We start from the raw sequence: 23537 nt of genomic DNA, 5'->3' as shown, positions 1-23537 counted from the left end.
CCTTAAATTCAAGTGAAACCATGCAAAAATGTTCCCTTTCATTAAAAGCTTCTAATCTCTGTAATAAACAGGAATCAGAAATTGTTTTATGTAACTCATCACTATGTTTTGGTAATAAAAGAAACAGAAAACAGATCCAAAATGTAGTTTCCACACACATTAAGTCACTCAACCTCCAAATGGAAGTTGTGGAGCAAAGCTGAAGGTGGGAAAGATTCAGACTGGATGTGAGGAGGAAGTTCTTCAGCTTGAGAGTGGTGAGAGCCTAGAATGAGTTGCCGAGGGAGGTAGTTGAGGCCCCATCCCTGGAGATGTTTAAGGCCAGGCTGGATGAGGCTGTGGGCAGCCTGATCTAGGGTAGGATGTCCCTGCTCATGGCAGGGAGGTTGAACTAGATGATCCTTGTGGTCCCTTCCAACTCTGACTCATTCTATGATTCAAATGCTTTAGGATAAGCACTCACCCAGAAATTTTATCTTATGCAATTTCTCAAAACCTCTCAGGCAGTTACACACCTCAATGCCTTTAAGGAAGACTTTACAGTTTACTAGAACAGAAGTCTTAACAGAACGAGAACCTTGTCCACAAACTGGTTTACCCTACAGAGAGCTTTGTTTGCCCCACCTGCTGCTTTCTCTCAAGTACAAGAGGGGAATATTAATTCAAATGCTGCATTCCAAACATTATGAGACATCACATTAGGAGGTACTAAAAGCATAGTTTAGATTTTCAGGTTTTTATGCAGTGTATATAGATGGAATGTAATAAGGGAAAGGCAAGGAAGAGGTTGGAGTAGTGTGCTGTGGCTGACATTAAGTTTATCAACAGGATCAGAAAACAAACAGCAAATCCTCAGTCAAGCTGTTCCATCCAAATTAACAAGATTTCCTTTTGCATGCAAAAAAAAAAAAAAAAAAATCAAAATGGGCAAAATTTACATTGCTAAATTACTTTTCAAGTGTTCCTTGCACAGTAGATTTACTACAGAGAACCTTCTGCAGGCAGCATTTTCTAGAAGGGACAGAAGGTGACAATTCCACACTTTTGGCGGCTACTTACACATTTTCCCAGTTCCTTCAGCTGAACCTGTAGGTCTGGGTGATCAAGTGGCTCTCATCTGTATACATCATCATCCCATAAAGCATTCATTCACTTACAAGTAACCTTTCTGCTCTTAAAAGTGAGTTTGGGGGTATGCATTTGAATGCTATGTATTTTCTTAACTGTTTCTCCACTGCTATGACATGATCTGTGTCAGCAATGAGGATGAGTTGGAAGCCCAAACATAAGGAAATAGGAAGCTGAGGAAGACAGATAAATGAAATTGTGTAATACAATAATATGTCTCTGCAAAGAAACTCATACTCAGAAGAGAAGTAATTAAGTTTGGCCTACAACCATGCTCAGGAAATAATAAACCTTTATTTTGAAGCAAGGAATCCATGACCAAGAGCAGTAATGGCTTCAGAGAATTGGCCTCTGCCACCCTGTAAGGTGACATTAGGCAATAATGGTACCTCTGACTACAAGTTTTACAAGCTACAGCTTTGTAACAGCTAAATCATCATGCTCCTCTAAACAAACTTAATTCCCCACTGACAGTTAAGCAGTACAGTCACAGGTAATTCAGCACCATCCTAGGCTTAGAGAGAAGAGGAGGCTCAGGGGTGACCTTATTGCTGTCTACAACTACCTGAGGGGTGGTTGTGGCCAGGAGGAGGTTGCTCTCTTCTCTCAGGTGGCCAGCACCAGAACGAGAGGACACAGCCTCAGGCTGCGCCAGGGGAAATTTAGGCTGGAGGTGAGGAGAAAGTTCTTCACTGAGAGAGTCATTGGACACTGGAATGGGCTGCCCGGGGAGGTGGTGGAGTCGCCATCGCTGGAGCTGTTCAAGGCAAGGTTGGACGTGGCACTTGGTGCCATGGTCTAGCCTTGAGCTCTGTGGTAAAGGGTTGGACTTGATGATCTGTGAGGTCTCTTCCAACCTTGTTGATACTGTGTGATACTGAAATTAATTTCTCTGTAAATATGAGGCAAATCATGTGAAGAAACAGCAGCTAACAAAGCTAAATGCCAGTGCTGGCACAAGTGCACATAGTTTAAGATGCTCATTCAGCACATTCACGCAGAAAATCAGAAGATTATAGATTTTAGTTTGAGTAGTGGAGAAAGAAAGAAAGCCGTTATCAGCCAAGAGAGGCTTAAGTCATCATTCAAGAGTGTTATACATGGTTGCCCTCCAATTAAGGACTGGTAAAGTGACATGGACAGAGGTATTGAGTGGACCCTCAGCAAGTTTGCTAATGACACCAAGCTTTGTGCTGCAGCAGACATGCTGGAGGGCAGGGATGCCATCCAGAGGGACCTGGACAGGCTGGAGAGGTGGGCACAAGCCAACCTCATGAGGTTCAACAAGACCAAGTGCAAAGTCCTGCATCTGGGCCAAGGCAATCCTAAGCACAAATGCAGGCTGGGCAGGGACTGGCTGGAGAGCAGCCCTGACAAGAGGGACTTGGGGGTGCTGCTGGACAAGAAGCTCAACATGAGCCAGCAGTGTGCACTTGAAGCTCAGAAAGCCAACCAGAGCCTGGGCTACATCAGAAGTGTGGCCAGCAGGTGGAGGGAGGTGACTCTCCCCCTCTATTCTGCTCTGCTGAGACCCCACCTGGAGTACTGCATCCAGTTCTGCAGCCCCTATTACAAGAAGGATGTGGACATGCTGAAGCATGTCCAGAGAAGGGCCATGAGGATGCTCAGAGGGCTGGAGCAGTCCTGCTATGAGGACAGACTGAAAGAGTTGGGGCTGTTCAGTCTAGAGAAGAGAAGGCTCCAAGGTGACCTTCTTGTGGCCTTCCAGTATCTGACGGGGGCCTACAAAAAAGCTAGGGAACAACTTTTTAGGCTATCAGGGAGTGACAGGGCTTGGGGGAATGGAGCAAAGCTGGAGGTGGGGAGATTCAGACTGGACATGAGGAGGAAGTTTTTCAGCATGAGAGTGGTGAGAGCCTGGAATGGGCTGCCAAGGAAGGTGGTTGAGGCCCCATCCTTGGAGTTGTTTAAGGCCAGGCTGAATGAGGCTGTGGCCAGCCTGATCTAGGATAGGGTGTCCCTGCTCATGGCAGGGGAGTTGGAACTAGATGATCTTTGTGGTCACTTCCAACCCTGACTGATTCTATGACTTGCTTCAAGCAAACACCAGGCAGCCTGTTGTCACTTTAATTCTTCACGGGGCAGAAGGGGAGAGATCATCAATTAAGATATGTCTACCTGTAGCAAATCCAGCTACTCTTTCAAGGAGTGCTATCAGAGCACATTCAAAATGATGATGGCTACATGCACACAGCTTATCATATCTCCAACAGTCCTGATGATTTACAGGGAGTAGCATTTGCCAACCTGTATGTTCATTCAGTAGAAAGTAGAGCCTCTAATTAGCTGGTTGTGGAGAGTGTTGGAAGAACAAGAACCTCTGTAGAAATGGAAGACATCTATATAAGACAACATTGAACTTGCTCTTACCAACATAAGAACGCTTCATTTTATTCCAGTAATAAATCTACATGCTCTCCTGTGCAATATTCATCACAACACAGTTAAGGGGAAAAAAAATATTATACATCAGGTAACTGCTCAATACAGCCACAACAGGAGGAAAAAAATACCCTGAAAATATGATACACAAGTCTTGCTCACACCTTACCCCTGCTCAATCAAAATAATATTTTTTCTTTTTAACCTGCAAATAGTCACAATCTTAAAATGCTCTCACCAACAGCCTTATGTAGTGATATTCAGTCAGCTAGAAGATGTGCAGCTAAAGTAACACAAGCACTTGAGAAAGATTCCACATTCCTCCAGGAACATCTGCTTTGCTGGTCCACGTGGCTCTGCCTGTGATTTAATTTTACACTTGTTTGGTAAGAAGTCAAGACCTTCACCTCTTTGAAGGCCATACAGGCAATTATTCTTTTTTTACACAAAATTTACTTTGAGGAGGAAAGAAAAATGTTACTGACACAAAGAATACAAGTTAACAACTGAAAATTAGAAGAGAAAAAGAATGAGTTGGTTTGATTGCAGCCTAATCCCTCTAATCAGGCATGGCAGCTTGCCCTTTCTTTCATAGGACTTGGATATTGGCAGCAGTACCTAAGGATGTCAAGCCTATCTATTATGGCATACAACTGGTAGGGCAGTGGTTTCAGGAGTTTTGCAGAACAAGAGGTTCATGAATTAAAGAGCATCCTCAGAGAAAGACACACAAGTATTTATTTTGCCTGTGACCACTGTCAGATACAAAGCCATTTATTTCACATCACTCTAAGTTTAAAAACATCTTTAAAAAGTAAGGCAGATTCAAAATTAAAAAGATGCCTGCAAATTAGTATCAACAGCATCAGAATATCTCATTATAAATTTCAGGGTTCTTCAAATCCTCCTGCGTTTCCTTGAACACCACATCACTGCCACTTTGCTGTGGTTAAATCTCGATAGGCACACTGTTGAAATCAAGAACACTTTGGTGGCAATAACTTCATTCTTCTCATAGACTCATAGAATCAACCAGGTTGGAAGAGACCTCTGATGAAATGAGTTACAATACAAAATACTTTATTTAAGGTAAGTGACTTCAAATATGAAGGCAACTCACAGGATCACAGGATGTTAGGGGTTGGAAGGGACCCAAGGAGATCATCAAGTCCAACCCCCCTGCCAGAGCAGGGCAATACTATCTAACACTGATCACAGAGAAACACATCCAGACAGACCTTCAAAGCCTCCAGAGAAGGAGACTCCACAACATCTCTGGGGAGCCTGTTCCAGTGCTCTGGGACCCTTGTGTTGAGACGGAACCTCCTGTGCTGCAATTTACACCCATTGCTCCCTGTCCTATCCCAGGGAGCAGCGAGCAGAGCCTGTCCCTCCCCTCCTGACCAGCCCTCAGATACTTACAAACATTTATCAAATCCCCTCTCAGTCTTCTTTTCTCCAGCCTAAAAAGCCCCAGGTCCCTCAGCCTCTCCACATAAGCCAAGCCCTTCAGTCCCCCCTGTAGCCCTTCACTGGACCCTCTCCAGCCCTCCCTGTCCCTCTTCAACTGGAGAGCCCAAAACTGAACACAGTATTCAAGATGAGGTCTCAGCAGGGCAGAGTAGAGGAGGAGGAGAACCTCCCTTGATATGCTGGACACACTCTTCCTAACACACCCCAGGATCCCATTGGCCTTGTTGGCCACAAGGGCACATTACTGTGCCATGGGTAACTTGTTATCCACCAGGACCCCAGGTCCCTCTCCACAGGACTGCTCTCCAGCAGATCACCTCCCAGCCTGTACTGGTGCAGTTTATTATTCCTCTCCAGATGCAGGACTCTGCACTTGTCCTTGTTGAACTTGATCTGGTTCCTCTGTTGACCCTCTAGATTTCTGAAGGCAAAGCACTGCTCATTGTGTTAACAATTATTCTCAGTTCTCTTTTGAGAGGGACTAGACTCCCTCCAACAAAAGGGGGTTGGAGAGGTGTCCTAAGTGACAATATCACATTGTCACTTTCACATTCTTCATGTCAGTATTTGGCATTAGACCCATAGAGGGTCCATCTTAAGAGAAACTTTTATGTCTTATTTGGAAATGGATTTAAGTAACACTAACACATCTAAGAGATGTTGGAATCCATTTCCCCTCCATGTGATTGGTTTATTTCCTGACCATGCACAGGATTATCCAATGTACTTCTGCATTTAATGGCTAACTCTTTCTGAATGCTTCCCAATGGAATTACAGGACATTCAAATCCCAGCAAGGAAGTTACATAAGAAATGACCCAAAAACTACCTCCCAAACCCCTTGAAACTCGCAATGGAAATACTAAAACACATTTTAAGGAATTAGTCAAAGGTGCCAGTGGCTTCCTTTCATTTTATGGGAAAGAAGCACTCACCCTTTTCTGGAGACTTGCCACCTAGGCGTACAGATTCAGTACAGAAGATAAAAGTGAGAATGGGCCACCAACACCTCCACTCTCTTCTCACAAACATTTGTTGCAGGTTAGAAAACATGCCTGCTTTTCCTCTCACCTGCAGCGTTCCATCGGGAATATCTGTACTCTTCCAGAAGCTGCCAAGTCTCTTTCCTTCTCTTCCCTTGCCTCATTTCTCCAATAAATATATCTATTCTCTCCCTTGTTTAGCTTAGCTTTTCCTTCATTTAGTAGCTTGTACACATAAGGAATCTCAGCCTAGTTTCTAATTTTTCCTGGCTATTGGAATTTCAAAAAGGCAACCCTCCTCTTTGCTTAAAAAAGTCCCACATTCCATGAGCAGTTATCATATAACTGTAAATTATTTAACTAGTCATTTGTTTTACCGTTTCCTTCCCAGATAGGTGATCACAAAATCTTAATTGTACTTGTAGTATGTTTCCTGCATTAATTCCCTTGGTATGGATGGTGAAAGAGTAGTGATGTGGAATTGAGAAAACCCCCAATCATTAAACATATTGTTCTTGGTTTTGATAAATTTTAGTCTTAACCAAATCAAAGTCTCAATGATACACCTAATGTAAAGGTGTCTACAAGTTCAGATACTGGAAACTTCAGAGGAACTCTCTCCTACCTCTATCCTGCTTTCTCAGTCACCTGCTGTTCAGCAGATTCTTAGGTCTGCTCTGGAAATCGTACCTCTCAAGAACAGAAGCGTGCAAAACAGTGCAACTAATTAACAAGTATTTCCTATCACTGGCTATGGGGAAGTGACACACTTCCTGCACCTTGGTTGGATAATCCCTTTTATGTGAAAGCAAAGAACTGAGCAGCAGCTTCCACAGCTACTATGTGGCTCTGATTCTGCTAATGCAGGCTTTCTAAAGAGGGTACCTCAGCAAGGGATTAGCAGTGCTGATGCAGAGAAATTCACATTACAAAGAGCACGTAAATACTTAGACTCACTCAGTAATCATCCAGCAGTTGTAGAACAGTATCAGCCTTGGACACCCACTGGAAGACACTTAAGCATGCAGTTTCTGAAGAAACTTTGAAAATGGTTTATTTCAAAGCCTGTCCATGTGACTTTGCAGATGATTTTTGTCTCATTGTTATGGGAATGCATTAGTTCATACCTGGTACATTCCTGTGTACATACACTTCCTCCTATGAATTGTGGCAATGAGCTAGCTGAACAAGGACAGCCACCGACTGAATTTCATCTACTATGTTGCAGAATCCCATGGGTTAAATAGGTTGCCCCTTTCATGCATCACCTTGATCTGCTCTAAAGCACCGTCACAGCCAAATGTTGGGATCCCGGGGTGGTAGCACATTCCCTTTGTAGCAGAGTGCAACACAGCCTTGTGCTACAGGCTGAGCACAAAACTGCCACATCAAGAGGGCCCTCCTTCCTGCATCAACTTTGCCTCCCCTGAGGAAGGCCACCGATCTCAGCCTCACCAGAGAAGTTTTGCCTGCAGACCAACACAAAGCCAAGATCATCCTGAACGTTGTAAAAGCTACTCCATCGTTCTCAGACATGATTATCTGTGGGAAACAAAATCATCCCTTACTGACCTGAATCACTCTAATTTGCCACTGCAGACCCCCTTACTTATCAGTCAATAACTTTGTTATTTTAACTGCAGCTCTGTTTCATTGGTTACTAATGTGTACAAAGAGCCAGTGAACAAAACAAGCCCTTTGGCTATTCTTTCTCATAAAATGGTTACTGACCTTAGACACTCATGCAAGGTTTTAAGGTTAAAATTACCCACCTAACAATTGATGTAATTTGCAGGTTACTAAGCAAGCTTGAGTCAATTAATCTGGCCCTTGCTACTGTAACCAAGGCAGATAACTATCCTAGAATAGGGCCTTACACAGAATCTAATTACCAGCAGAAATCAGGTGCCAGAGGGGGAAAAAATAGTTAAAAGATATTCTTTGGGAGCCCTGCAGTGATAAGTAAACTAAGGAGGGAGGTAGGAAAGCTAGAACTTTGGATACACTTCCAGACAAAAATATTCCATCTGCCTACAGTCTGCAGATAGAACAGTCAGAATCAGACCTCAACTCTGTCAATAAAAATTAGCCCTTGCAATTAACTTTGTATTTCAGAGTTACTGTTGGTTAATAGATTATTTTTAAAGAATCTTTTTGCTCCCTATGTAGAGGAAAATCACTCCTCTACCTGTGCACAATGATGTTTTAGAATCATAGAATGAGTCAGGGTTGGGACCACAAGGACCACCTAGTTCCAACCCCCCTGCCATTGGCAGAGACATCTAGATCAGGCTGCCCACAGCCTCATCCAGCCTGGCCTTAAACATCTCCAGGGATGGGGGCTCAACCACCTCCCTGGGCAACCCATTCCAGCCTCTCACCACTCTCATGCTGAGCAACTTCCTCCTCATGTCCAGTCTGAATCTCCCCACCTCCAGCTTTCCTCCATTCCCCCTAGTCCTGTCACAATGTTTTAATGGATAGACCCATAATATGAACATTCCTTTTGCTAGCAAGTTCATTCTGGCCATGTTGGAACCAGCTAGCAGCAGTATCAGTCCTCCTTAATGGTGATACTAAATTGCAAGAATAACAGGAAGTCTATCAGCCATGAAAACTTCACGCACCAGGTTATTTGCACTGTTGGGCTGGGTCGTGCCATACCAAACCCAGTCTTTTCCCTGACTAACACCAGGTCTGAAGAGAGCACTTGGACACTCAAAAAGCAAGGCAGCTGTCTCTGAGCACAGAGTAAATGCTACCATGCAAGGAGCCTAAAAAGGCATGAGGGCTAACCCCAGCTGCTACACCTCAGAAGTGAAGAGCAGTGAACAGTTTCTGAGGCAGGCTACAGCTGCACTAGATGAGGTATGGTGTCAAATCACACTGTGTGGATGGGATTTGCCCTGCAAACACTGCTGAACAGCACAGGGATGGGAAAGAGGGAGATAAAGACTGTAATTGGAATTGTTTCTCAGGCACAGCTAGCAAAATCAGGAGTTCAGAGCTAGCGAGGCAGGCGTTTGGAGTGTAATGCCTGGACAGGTATGTAGTTTTGCAGGAATGGCTCATTCTTTAAGAGCATAGCTGTGCAAGGTGTTAGCTCTATCTTGCCCAAGAGCATTCAAATTTACAGCCCTAAATTCAATTCCATCTCTGCAGATCTCAGTTGCTTCACTTTTAACCTTTCCTAGTACCACACTACTATGGATTAAACCACCCAGCTCACAAAATGAGTATTACAGTGCTATCACAATGCTGCAAGCAGAAACAGGAGTCCAGATCCCCTTTCTGTCAGTCAGCCCAAAATATCACAAATTGAATTGCCTCCTGACTTCCCTCTTTGTCCAGGGAGCTCTGTATTCCTGGCTACATAGCAGCTGAGCTCTAACAGAGGAGAAGCAATCAGAAAATAGCCCAAGGGCATTAATTTTCCACACAGGTCTCTTAATCTCCAGAGAAGTACTGTAATCACTTTGAAACAAATCAAAATTCATGACATTTCCACTAACAAATTATCCCAAACCTAAAAAAAAGAACAAAACCCCATGAACCAGAAACAAACAAACCAACAAACCCAAAACAACCACCATCAAATAAAAAAAAAACCAAAACAACCCACAACTCAAAGAGCTACATACCCATGCAATATCTATGTGCAATATAGGCAACCTGCAAATTCAGCATGCTTACAAGGAAGACACTGGCAGTTTTGTGCTGGGAGAATCAGAATAAGATCAAGGGCTCACTACTTCTGGAGCTCCTATTACAAGAGGGATGTAGACATGCTGGAGCATGTCCAGAGAAAGGCCATGAGGATGCTCAGAGGGCTGGATCAGCTCTGCTATGAGGACAGACTGAAAGAGTTGGGGCTGTTCAGTCTGGAGAAGAAGAGGCTCCCAGGTAATCTTCTTGTGGCCTTCCAGGATCTGAAGGGGGCCTACAAAAAAAGCTAGGGAAGGACTTTTTAGGTTCTCAGGGAGTGACAGGGCTAGAGGGAATGGAGGTGGGGAGATTTAGAGGCTGGAGATGCGGAGATTCAGACTGCATGTGAGGACGAAGTTCTTCAGCATAAGAGCGGCAAAAGCCTGGAACGGGTTGCCCAGGGAGGTGGTTGAGGCCCCATTTGTGGAGGTGTTTAAGGCCAGGCTGGATGGGGCTCTGGCCAGCCTGATCTGGGGTAGGGTGTCTCTGCCAATGGCAGGGGGGTTGGAACTAGATGATCCTTGTGGTCCCTTCCAACCCTGACTGATTCTATGGTTACTCAATACATTCCTGCCTAAGACTTAGACACATACCTTTAGTTTATGTTTAGAGTGCAATTACACAGGATATTTGCTCTTCACCCTTAATTTTTCACAGCCAATATTCAATTTCTAAGCTATTTCTGAATCACATAAGTCACTTGAATTCATCAGAGAAGAAAAACACGGGGATAGATATTAATGGCTAAAAAACTGATGATCTAAAACCATTTCTAACCTTGAGGTTGTTGAATATGCTGATCTCCTTCTGCAGCTCTAATTAAATGGCTAAGATTAGATTGTCTAGCTATAGTCCACCCAGCCTGTACATCAGTAAATCACTAACTTATCAGACACTAGGCAGGTAATACCATAAAGAAATTACCTATATTCAGTTTGATTCCTTTACAGCATCTGTCAACAATATTGTTACTCTGCAAATAAGCATCCCCTTTGTTTTTACCATTATTTTTATCAGTGCACACACATTATGGACAGACAGAAATGCAGAATTTCCTTGACTGGGAGAGAGAGTTAAAAGGGAAAAAATTACTTTTAGATTTATATTCCAGAGGAAAAGGAGCATAGCAAGATGCAAGAAAACAGAATTGTCAAACCATTCATTAGTTTGTTGTAAATGCACAGGATACTAAGTAGGATTTAGATAAAAAATAATCTGGCATCACCATCCAGATAAAAAGATACAAATCGAGAAGAGGGCAAAGCTATCTTTTCTTCCTTCTCACACACATGTTGTACATATTCCTGCTGCTACTCTCAATGCAATAGTGTCTTTACACATAGGAAACATTATACCACGAAGTAAGAAACTAGCCCAGCCACTTGCTGTACCTAGGTGAATTGGAATGACTCCTTACCACAAGAATGAATCATGAATAACCCTGCTAAAACCAGGTGTCACTTTATGTCCAAAGAAGCTAAAGAACTGGAGACTGCTAATAAGGCAAATGCAGCATCACTGGCTTGACATACCACAAGATCAAACTAAGGAGCCTTATCAAATTGACTCATGAGCAACCCAAAAAAGCTGACTTCAAGTGTAACAGGTAATGCATTTTAAGCACCAGGAGACTACCTACTGCTTTTAGCAGTTGTCTGTTAGTCAGCAGCCAGATTGGATGAAGAGAACTTTCTGTGCAGAGAAAACAATTTGTTACTACAGTTCAGAACAAGTCACTGCTGAGTAAAGACTGACTGCCTCAGGACAGAACCACCACTTTTAATTAAAAACATAATTAAACTTTTTTCCTATGAATTACTTTCATGTTTCCCTGGAAATAATGTTTTCATTTGAAGTCTGTTCTACTCATGAGCACCGGGAACAATACAGGATAGAAACCAAGTCATTCCTTGGACTTCATCATGCTGTTTAGCTTCCCAGTTGTCTTTCTTCTAGATGCAACGGTTAAAATCTCAGCTTCGGGACAAGCATCTAATTTTTCCTTCAAGTACTAAATTGGAGCAGTATTTCCAGCTGAGAACCTGGCAAGTGCCTCCTGCAGAATAATAGGAGTTTACTGCAGAGAATACCTGTCCACAGTCTCTACTCGTTGCTTTAAAGACAAAATCACCTTTCTGTCATTCTTTTGCGGGGGGGAATTGATTGTTGTTTTCCCTGGCCTTAGGCAGCATTTAAAAGAACATAAAGAACTACTTCACTGAATTTTAGACATCTGACAACGTAACTGATAATGTTATTCTAGACTGCAAGAGATGCTAGAAATTCCTTTAACATCAGACAGGTCCAATGACAGCTTCAGAAAACTCAAGAACATGCATTGCAACCAAAGCAGAAGCTGCTGCACCTCTGACCTGTTCTAGTGGGAGGTGCCCCTGCCTATGGTGGGGGGTTGGAACAAGATCTTTGAGGTCCCTTCCAGCCTAAGCCATTCTATGATTCTATTCTATGAGTAGGAAGCAGAGTAAGCAAGATACTTGCCTTAAACCTAGGTACAGGCACCTAAAACTATGCTAAGTCTTAAGGGTGCATAAGCATTTTCCAACACTGTAAATTACTAGCAGCATTTTATAGCACTTCTATGAATACATACATTGGTAACACACAAGTGCAAATGGACTGAGACTTGTGGCATACTTGTCTGAAGAGTGCACAGGAAAATCTGCCCATATTAAAATCTACAACATAAGTGCAAATGATACAGAGTGGGCAGGTGAGAACAAAATAAACTTGCAGACCAAAGAGGAGATACATCTGATGGAACCGCATAATCCTGCAAAATAAGTAAGACAGGTGCCTAGCAAAACTTGAGTGAGTTTTATTCCCCTAAATAATATGAACTATGTCTCTTCCAGGGAAATGGCAAGGTGCACACAGTGCTAACAATGAGCAAAGAAGGATGGTAATTAATGAAAAGCACAAAATGCTCCCTTTGATTCCTTTTGTCAAAAGGCTCTCCAGAACTTTTCACTCTGGCAAGAGAGACCATAAGGAACTGTAGTCATAAATGCACCAACTTTACTGCCCTGAGCACTCCCAGGTTTACTGCCACTTAGAAATGTGGTATTCAAGAAACACTTGGAGAACATAGTGATAATGATGGGTGCTAATCACAGAATCACAGACTGAGAAGTAATGACTGGAAATCTATTAGTGTTGTATATCAGTTTAGTAAAGCACTTTTATTTATCAGTCTTTTAAACACCTCCTCCCCAGTCCATCTGGAGACATCTCAAATTCTCTGATGCACACACAAACAGAAATATTGTGTTGCACCACTCTAATTGCTTCATTTACCATTAGAGTTTCAGAGCATCCCATCGAACACGTTTTAACTCCCCTCCCCTTACACTTCTGAGAAAATTCTTAAGTATTTCTCTTGCCACTTAACGATCTGCCCCCAGATCTAAGTGATCTTTATCCTGCAAAGGCAAACACAGAAACACAGATCCTTCTGCTACAGACACAACAAAGTGTATTAGACTGTAGCGCCAGGTCTGTCATTCCAGACACAGCGTGGAAGATGCAACTAATTCAGCGTCTTAGAATTAAAACGTTTGTTATTTATACAAAGGTCATTAACATCTCCCAGCTGAGATCTAAGCATCATTTTTAAATATAGAGAGCTCTTTCATTAAAGTAGACCTCTGCAGAAACAAAGTGCAGGAAAGTTTTTACAGTTACTCAGCTCTCACCACCAGACAGGATCCCTCCAGCAGAACAGGAGCGTCGCAGGCCACGGCCCCGTTGCGGTAAGGAGGCAGCAGTTCTTCACGCTGTCTCTCAAGAAGGGTTCTGAGGAAAAGTCGCTGGCGAGCAGCGTATTCCTCTAGCCTTAGTGACAGAGTCTGGGCGGGAGAGACACCTCTGAGACCTTCTCCATCCTCAGGCAAAACCCCGGCAGCGCGGAGCTGAGCGGCACGGCTGCCGGCGGCAGGACTCCTCAGCTGACAACAGCCCTTCCTCACGCTGTCCCAGCACTACGGGTGGTGCATGGGTCTGCGGGCTTTTTTGTCTCCCGGTCACTCCGTTAGCAAGACACCCCCACTCCCCGAAGCCCTTCAGGGTAGCCTCACCTCTCCCGCTGTTTCAGCGGGCTGGGGCAACGCGACGCCCTGCCAGCTCAACGCCGCAGGACCCCTCCGCGACTCGCCCAGTCGTTCCCCTCCGTTGAGAGACAGCCTCAGCGAGCTCGTCCCAGCTAGCAGCCCCTGCCCACGACACCTCCCCGCTTGCCGGAGTGGAAGTGAGGCGGTGGCGCAGGGCGAGGCAGCCCCGGGCCGCCGCCGGGCCAATGGCGGCGCCGCGTCCCTCAGAGCAGGGCGGGTCCCCGCACCTCTGGCCTGCCGGAGCCACTCCCGATGGAGCCGCCCTCCGGTTCGTGTCACCTGTGGCACCGAGAGGGCGTTCCGAGGGCCCGGGGCGGGCGGATCGGCGTGACTTTGTCTCAGGTGTAGTAGGAGCCCTCGGGGTGCATTTGCGTGGCACCTGTGCGGCAGGAGCTCGCGGAGGCGCGTTCGGCCCACGGCTGAGGGTACCCCACGAGGGAAACTGCGCGAAGTTAAATTGAACGCTCAAGTTTTACGTGAAGGCCAGGCAGAGTATGTCCACCGGAGTCGAGTAGCCTTCCTGCGGTAAAACAATCAGCATTTCACTTTATCGGGCGCAAACATACGCCCCTGTTTGCAGGAAAGACACGGGCAGCGATAAGGGAGGTTTCAGTCATTAATCCAGGAAGCTGCTGCAAGTGCTTTGCTGTTTAATTAGTGGCACAGAATACACAAGAGGCCGTTTCATAGGAGGTTTCAGCAGGACGTCCCTCTTGAAGCCAAGGCACGGGCATGATTCCGGAGTCACTCTGGGAGCTGGGCGACAGCACCGAACCCCTGCCGTGAGGAGAGCTGGTGTGGTGGCATTTCCTGTCACCCATGTGCTCCTCATGGCCCCTGCTTTGTGTTTTAATTGTGTTTTGGGGTGGCTGGTTTTCAGTGAGGCCTGCTGTGCCTTGTGGGCACTCTCAGCAGCTTGGTTTTAAATTGATTCCTCAATATGTTCCCATCCTGGATCCATTCACTCCATAAATCCTAGATCACTTGCATGGCTTTCCTGCTGTGAGAAATATACGTTTGGTCCGATCAGTTTGTGGCAAGAGGCTACAGACAGGGAGGAAGGGGGACTTTGAATGGAGCTGCACAACCATCACAGGAGTATACACTTGGCTTAAGATAACAGCAATAAATAATTAGAAACTAGAAAGGTTGGTGGAGGAGGGAGGCAGGTGGAAGAGACAGCCTTTGCGCATGAGCAAACAGAGGAAGAGTCATACAAAGGACACTACTAGTTTGGAGTTCATGGAAAGGACACTTGAGGAAGGCCCCTTACTTCATCACTGAAGACCAGAGGGACCAAAGAGACATGCGTGGAAGAGACACCTCCCAATCTTAAAACTGATAAGGAAAACCCAACCTTTTCCTAGAATTATAATGAATATGTAATAGAATAGGGTATAAAAAGAGAAAACTGAAAACAAAGGAGTGTGCATTAGGGTAGAGCAGAGTCTCCCTGCGGACCCAGGCCTGTACATTGCTTGATTCCTGCAACTCTATTCAAGCCTTATTTTGCATGAACACAAGTTTATGCCTGTTACTTATGACACTGCTAACCATAAATTCTTGTTTCACCTTCTACTCAATCTTGGATATGTTGAAACTATTTGATGCTTTTTAAAATAAAGGCTTGGCAAATCACTTGTCTTTTCAGTTGTTTGTATTCTACATTCCTGATGACAAAATTAGGGACTAGAGCTTGCTTTATTCACTATCCAGTAAAATTCTGCCTTAATAAGCCCCTGACAAGTCTTAAATTCAGTTTGCATGGATCAAAATGAGTCACAGACCTTGCAAAAGCTTTAAACTTGGTCTCTCCCCACAATTTTCATTCAGGAATCTCTTAGCCTAATGCAGTGTACTAAGCTGTATCTAGTCAACTATCAAGAAACATCACTTGGTAGATTCATTAGAAGTGGAGGCTTTTTTGGCACTCTTGGTGAGTGAAGTGTATTCTTCTGTCCTCACATAGCAGTCCCAAAGAAGGAGAAGGAAGGTGGGGTAAAGCTGAGCTTTTCTAGACCACACAGTATATCAGCAGACTGGTGTGGATATGTATGGCCCCTGCTGGAACTGATGGGCCTGGTGTACCCATTTCCCATACCAGTCACCCTTTTAAGCACAGACTTTGGACACAAGTTTAGAGAAGATCAGCTCCTTGCTATCAGAAGCTCCAGGTCATAGAGGCTACCAGCATTGTGACAAGTGACAGCTGAGAAACTGTGTGTGGAACTATGTATGTAAGGGCTGCCTCTCCATAAAGAAGCAATTTCTTTATGTCTTTAAAAAGCAAGTCTTCAAAAAACTCTTTTAATAATAATTTTTAAATCCTTTTAAAACATAACCAGAAAATATATACCAGCAGTGTAATCTGTGAAAGGAAACTGTGGGTGCTTTAGCTGTATATGGTGCCCTCTGTGGTAAGAAAAAGATTGGCTTGAAAATAATGATCATGAAAGAGATAGCTTTAAAGGACCAGTGTGCAGAAGCAGGGCCTGATTATTTTTCTGTTCTTTTGCTGCCACCAACCAGTGTGTCTTTAAATGTGAACTATTTTGTAGCATTGCTAGAGATCAGAATCATAGAATCAACCAGGTTGGAAGAGACCTCCAAGGTCATCCAGTCTAACCTATCACCCTGCCTTATTCGATCACTAGACCATGGCTCTAAGTGCCCCATCCAGGCTTTTCTTGAACAGCTCCAAGGATGGCGACTCCACCACCTCCCTGGGCAGCCCATTGATTGCTTTCAAACACCAGTTGAGGAATAGATAAAAAAACCTTAATTTGCTGTTTGATGATCACTAAAAGGTGAGAAGCAGTCTACGAATAACTGTAGTTTTTCTCAAGGATCACTCAAGACAGTTTCTGCTTTTGATATGTTTCTTCATGCTTAATTAAATAGTACTTTGCCACTTAACTCTTTATAGTAGGTGCTTTCTGTTCCTTACCATATATAGCTTTAGTCCATGACAGTTGTCCCATGTGTGCACATGTGTGTAAAAGGGTGAGTTTTCAGTTTTAAAATTGATCAGAACATGAAGCCAAACCAAATTCCATACATAAAAGGTGGCTCTGGCATTTAGTATGGAAATTTCCAGTCTCACTGTGGCTTTGCCCTCTCTTATCACATTTCCAATGTTAAAAAAAAAAAAAAGAGAGAGAGGGAGAGAAAATGTTTACAGAGGCAGTCTCACCAGAGCTGTTTGTTTCTCTATCAGGAACAGCCTATCCCCTTCACCCCATCTCAGGCTTCAGAAAGAAATAACTGCTAAAAGCAGAACAAGGCTTCCAATGTTCACTGGAGTACTTGAACACCTCTTGCGTATTTTGCAACAGAAGAAACAGCAATTTTCATTCCCTCTTCAGATTTTCCTCAGACTCTTCTTGGACAAACTCCCACTAAGTGTTAGGCAACATAAAAAACAGAGCTGAAAGTCCCAAAAATAGCCCAAGACTGCACCTCCAGACAAGGTCTTGCTGAGACACACAGGTCTGAAGGAAGAACCCTGGATTTTGTTCAACATGTGATGCTTTATTCTTCTCTGCTGATGGCACTGGCTCCATGCTAACACCATCAGTCAACTCTTTGTTGCCTGGTTGCTATTTCCTTGACTGTGTGGTCTCCCTGTTCTTCACTTTACTGTGGGAGGTACTTTGTGATGACTTCTTCCTTGTTCTGAAGCTTTTGCAGGTCTTCCCAGTTGTTCTTCAAGACCTGAGCTTCTGCCTGCTGCACAGTAGGATACTTGTCTTACTGCAGTCAGTGGAGGGATGAAATAACACAGGAAGATGCATCAATGACTGTGAAATCCCAGGTCAAAACAGTTCTGTGCTCTCTGGCTTTCTGATCAGAGCAACATTTGAGAAAGCTTGAAAGCCTTTCCTGGGTTCGGTTTCATGTGCAGCATGGAGTTTGGGACAGGACAACAGAGAAAGGAAGCAGTGTAGGAGAGGAGGTGACATACTTCCACAGTTAAGGAGACAATTTTAAAGAGGTGAGGCAACTTTAACCTACATATCCTCCTAAAACTAATTCTCTACTCAGTCAGCTGTGACATCTGGCCAAATGCATGCCTCTGAAACTCTTCTTTGTGAAGAAAGAAGCCCATAGCCACCACAGCTCCAATGACGGTCTGGTTGTGCTGTAGAAAAGGGAGAAGTTTGCTCTAAGTGAAGCTTACCAAACTCAGCATCTCTCAGCTGCTTCTTCCCAAAAGTAGTTACTTCTCTTATTCCTCTGGAGGAAAAGACCTTGCCCAAAAGTACAGAGAGTATTTTGCTTCTTTTGTACCCACCACTGTTTTGGCTGAAAGGCCACTGATATTCAGCCTGTTGTCAGCAGGAATTCTCCAGGCTGAGCTCATGGGAGACATAGGAAGGTAGAATTCATTTCACAGTTCAGTCAGTTTCTGACCATATTTCTGACCACATAGCAGAATAAAGGGTAAGTCCTGTCACAAAACACATCTTCCTCTACTTGAGGGAAGGAACATCTTCCCCACTACTGTAAGTTGAAATTTCTGCCTTTTGATCACTTTTCCAAAACTACCAAAAGAAAGAGGACAAGGTTCCTTTATAAGGTATGTGCCAATGAACATACATTAGCAGCCAGCTCTGCCTCAAATGGCAGTCTCAAGCTCATCAGCATTCAGTTCTGAAAGAGGTTCAGTTTCAGGGACACATGTTGAGTTTTCAGTGGTCCTTCTGTGAAATGAGAAGCTATTTCTCTCCTCTGTCTTTTCCTAGTTCCCTTTAGGTAACTTCTTTATACATATGTATTTGTGTATATATGCATATGTTATATGTATATATATAAATATATATGTATGTATGTTATATATATAGTATATATCATATATATTGGTTCATGATGATTAAAAGACAAACGTTATACCCATTTGCAAGGGCAAGAAGAATATTCCAGGGGACTACAGAGCACTCAACCTAATTTCAGGCTCCAGGAAGTTTATGGATCAGATCTTTCTGGTCTCAATGTTCAAGCTTGTTTCCAACAGGTCAAAGAAGAGCTGAAAGCACTGTCTGATCCTGACAATACTGTTCACCTGCAAAGCAGGGCTTCAGGCTTATCATAGTATTTTTTTTTTCTTTCTAGATATAAGATTTTCTGAAAGATGTAAACATTTCCTGGTCATGCAGATAGAAAAAAAGCAAAGGTTGCCCACAGGTGAGTTTAAGCCCTGTCACTTTTTGGCATAGTACCATTTAAATATGTCCAAGTTAAAGATCTTGTGCTACAAAGTACAAAGGTGAAGGGTGTGTCTATCTTTGCCAGGTGGCTTAAGATGCTGTTCTTTCTTATTCTCTGTTTTCTATTTAATGCCTGGCTTGTGTGTCAGCTGGCTACTGTGTTTTAACAGCACCATTAAATTCATAGTATCGGAGAAGAATATTAAAACCACTATTTTTTAATGACTTAGGGTTTTTTTGTTTGTTTCTTTTTTTTTTTTTATTTCTCATTCCTTATCATACGTGAGACCACTGAATAAACATAAATAGCATTTTCCTACTGTCTTCAATACAGATGCATTACAAATTAAGATCTCAGTCACAGTATCATAGTATCACAGTATTATCAGGGTTGGAAGAGACCTCACAGATCATCAAGTCCAACCCTTTACCACAGAGCTCAAGGCTAGACCACGGCACCAAGTGCCACGTCCACCCTTGCCTTGAACAGCCCCAGGGACGGCGACTCCACCACCTCCCCAGGCAGCCCATTCCAGTGTCCAATGACTCTCTCAGTGAAGAACTTTCTCCTCACCTCCAGCCTAAATCTCCCCTGGTGCAGCCTGAGGCTGTGTCCTCTCGTTCTGGTGCTGGCCACCTGAGAGAAGAGAGCAACCTCCTCCTGGCCACAACCACCCCTCAGGTAGTTGTAGACAGCAATAAGGTCACCCCTGAGCCTCCTCTTCTCCAGGCTAACCAATCCCAGCTCCCTCAGCCTCTCCTCGTAGGGCTGTGCTCAAGGCCTCTCCCCAGCCTCGTCGCCCTTCTCTGGACACACTCAAGCATCTCGATGTCCCTTCTAAACTGGGGGGCCCAGAACTGAACACAGTACTCAAGATGTGGTCTAACCAGTGCAGAGTACAGGGGCAGAATGACCTCCCTGCTCCTGCTGACCACACCATTCTTGATGCAGGCCAGACTGAAAGTGCTCTGTCCTTGCTTTAATGAAAATGTCTTAATTACAGAGGCTGGTGTACTTTGTCAAACAAGAGTTATCACAGAATAACAAAAGTTCCCACAGGACTGCCCGAAAACTCTGAACAAAGTAGGCAAATACAGATTTCACCCAGGAATGAGGGCGAAGGCATTTATTAGAGTGATTTACAATTTAATTTTGTGGTGAAGTGTGGTTCCCAGGGTTATGTGGCTCAGATACCAACATCTGATGAAGGAAGAAAAAACAGTGGAAGTCTGCTGGCTGCAGAAGTAATGCAGAAGTAATTTGGGATAAGTCTCCATCTCTCCCATCTTTTAATGCCATGTTCCCAATTGTTGGGGCACAGCTTTTTGCAAACACTGCTGTACGGAGCGAAGGGAGTTACAGATAGTAGTGCATGGCTGCCTGTTACTGCAAGTGTAGGGGCTCGCTCCAGCGCAGTGCTTTGGACAGCTTATGGAGCTTGTCCAGCTTTTCTCAGAATTGTAGAATCATTTTGGTTGAAAAAGACCTTTACGATTATTGAGTCCAACCATTACCTAATGCTACCAATTCTGGTGCTAAACTCCACGTTTGTGCATCTTACAAACATCTCCAGGGATAGTGATTCAAGGCCCTTCCTGGGGAGTTTATTCTTAAGAACCTTTTCAGCGATGAAATTTCTTCTAATATCCAACCTAAACCTTTCCTGGCACTATGTGAGGCTGTTTGCCCTTGTCCTATCACTTGTTGCTAGGGAGAAGAAACGATCACCCACCTCACTACACCCTCCTTGCAGGTAGTTGCAGAGAGTCTGCTCTCGGCCTCCTTTTCTCCAGACTCAGCAGCTCCAGCTCCGTCCGCTGCTCCTCCTAAGATGCGTTCTCCAGACCCTTCACCAGCTTCCTTGCCTTTCTCTGGATATGTTCCAGGACCGCAGTCTCTTTCTTGTATCGAGGGGTCCAAAACCAGTGGGGGCCCCACCAGTGCTGAGTACAGGGGGACGATTACTTCAGTGATACTGCTTGTCACACTGTTTCCGACAGGAGCCAGGATGCTGTTTGCTATCTCAGGTTCAGCCGGCTGTCAGCTGGCACCCCTACGTCCTTTCCAGCCACTCTGCCCCCAACCTGTAAGTTTGCGTGGGTTTTTCACGCACCAGTACCCCCAAGTCCTGCTCTGCAGACTGTTTCCTGAGCTGGGGTGCCGGCAGAGGGCTCAGGGCGGCACCAGTGCTCCTGACAGCGCCCGCAGCCGCGGTACCTCACGGCGCGGGGCGGGCCGCTTTGCGCGGGCTTTTCCTCAGCCGCGTCCCCCTCGCGTTGCCGCCAGAGGGCGCCGCCGCCCTTCGGGAGGCCAGGAGAGGCGGCTCAGCTCCGGTTGCTTTGGTGACCGGTAGGCTTCTGGCGATCGCGGTGGCGCCGGGTGGCTCCTGCTTTACCACCGCCCGCTCCTTTCTGACCGTCTGCTCCCGGATCGGCTAGGGAGCAGAAACAGCATGTGGGTGCAGCAGGGCGCTGGGTGCTGACTGGGTGTCGGGAGCAGGGCGGGCTGTTGCGACCGTGTAGGCCTTGGGAACGCAGGTGCCCAGGGCCCTTGCGGATTGAGGGTGGCAGAGTTCGGCCCTGTAGGGACTTCTTTGGTGGTCGTGGGTGCTCAGAGGTGGTGAGGGACAGAATGGGGTGGCGGGGCTTAGATATACAGTGCCAGTAAGGTTTAGTGGCAGGGGACAGGCAGTGCCAGGCCACTGTGAGTGGTGGCTCAACTGTGTCTACAGAAGTATCTAATTGTGAAGGGCCGGGCAGGGGGGGAATGCGTGCTAGGGACATGCAGAAAGGCATTGAGGGTGAAGGTCAAGAGGATGAGGTCAGACTCTGCAGTGGTGGCCTGTGACAGGACAAGGTGCAGTGGAGACAAACTAGAACACAGAAGGTTTCACCTGAACATAAGGAAAAACTGCTTTGAGAGTCACAGGGCTCTGGCACAGGCTGCCCAGAGAGGTCATGGGCTGGAACTTTCCAAGGGGTCTAAGGGAGCTGAGTACCTAACTTGCTGTTGCAGTGAGATTTTTTTGAATTCACCTGTTCTTTTAAAACTCCTTTTAAAAGTTTCATGAAAAATATTTTATTGAATTGTTATCTGCAAAGGTTGTGTACGAATATTAAGGACTTGATATGGTTTCAGGTGCAAGTGGATGCTGTGGTACAAGAATTTTTTCCTGGATGGTAAATGTCAGTAAGGCTTACTGCCATCAGAGTGATACTGTGATACAGGCATGATTGTTCTGCAAGTTCTACAGTAGAAATAGTTTATTAATGTGTAGCGATCATTAAAACTTAAATCTGGGACATTTCAGGGCTTCCAGGTATTGCTGATGGCAGTCAAAGTTGTACAGGTTTCTGTGAATGGAATTAGCTGTATCTGTGACATGATTAATCAGACAGTGCAAAGATGGTGATTGAAAGCTCTAGGCAATTGTCAGCATGAGTGTGAACTTCAGCAGCCCAACAGACAAAATCTGCACAAACAGGTTTGCAACACAGTGGGAGGAAAATTATTTTGAATCAAACATTGTAAGAAATGCATTCCAAGGTCTAGGGAGCTGTATGGGAACAGAGTCCAGTGTATGCTTACTCTTCCTCTAGCTTACTTTGTAGAGCTGCCATACAGTGAGAATACCTTTTACATGTCTTTCTGCACTGGCTGCCTTCAGCACCCTTGCTTGTTTCATCAGCAGGTGTTAGCTACTCATCTATGGTAGTCTTTTTCTGCACAGAGAGCTGACATTGCCTTGCTTCAGGGTATGGTGAGTGCAGCAAGAAGCCATGCGCCAGCGTATGGATTGGAGTGCATCTGTCAATAGTTGGTTTAACTTCATTCTCTTGGTTTCGCATTGATTTGGCTGTGTGGTTTTCTATTGATATTTTTATTCTGTTCCCTTGTGCCCATTTAAATACAGCAGGCTGAATACTTTTCTTACTAAGTCACAAGAAGTTGTTACCCAATTTAGCTTTTAGAATGGTAATTGTTAGAATTCAGAACTTCAGAAAAGTAGCTTAATAGGAGAACAAGCTTTACAGAATGTTTATACTCATTCAGTATTAAACCCCGCTGTGTCATTTGAGCTAATCATAGAATCATTTTAGTTGGAAAAGACCTTTAAGATCACTAAGTCCAACCATCAACCTAACACCACTATGACCATTAAACCATGTCCCAATTATGATACTCCTGAGTACACTTAAGTGTGTTGCATTTGCTTGTGTTGCTTTGCAGTGGTGACCTTTTACTATACCAAACAACAACAACAAAAAAAAAAAAACTGTATACTTCATATACTGGATTACTGGGATGGTTAAATGTGAAATCAGAGGTGTGTTCTCTTTTGCCCAATCAAATAGTTTTATTTTAATCTCTCCCCCTACACTAGGCTTCCTTCTGCTAGCTGACTGGGATTAGAAAGATGGCATCTGTGGTTCTTTAAATTCTATCCAGGCACAAGTAAGATGGATTCTGTAAACCAAAGAGAAACATAAACCTTACTTTTTGTCTCTCC

At 44.5% G+C, this 23537-nt stretch overlaps 1 protein-coding gene across 4 annotated transcripts in view; it reads right to left on the bottom strand.

Annotated features, from left to right (window-relative positions):
- SYTL2 (synaptotagmin like 2) overlaps nt 1–14123 on the bottom strand; it is a 69258-nt gene extending 55135 nt beyond the window's left edge. For 2 of the 4 annotated variants that reach the window (XM_064169110.1, XM_064169127.1), the window contains exon 1: nt 13787–14123. The gene's annotated coding sequence lies outside the window, so the exon portion shown is untranslated. Of the gene's footprint in view, nt 1–13405 lie in introns of all 4 variants that reach the window. The other 2 variants (XM_064169120.1, XM_064169134.1) reach the window with 2 other exon arrangements.
- Nucleotides 14124–23537: the final 9414 nt, after the last annotated feature.

This window comes from Pogoniulus pusillus, chromosome 3 (genome assembly GCF_015220805.1).
Source record: "Pogoniulus pusillus isolate bPogPus1 chromosome 3, bPogPus1.pri, whole genome shotgun sequence".
In the NCBI taxonomy this organism is placed as follows: Eukaryota; Metazoa; Chordata; class Aves; order Piciformes; family Lybiidae; genus Pogoniulus; species Pogoniulus pusillus.
The sequence above is the reverse complement of the archived record's forward strand: the minus strand, read 5'-3'. Positions and strand labels throughout refer to the sequence as shown.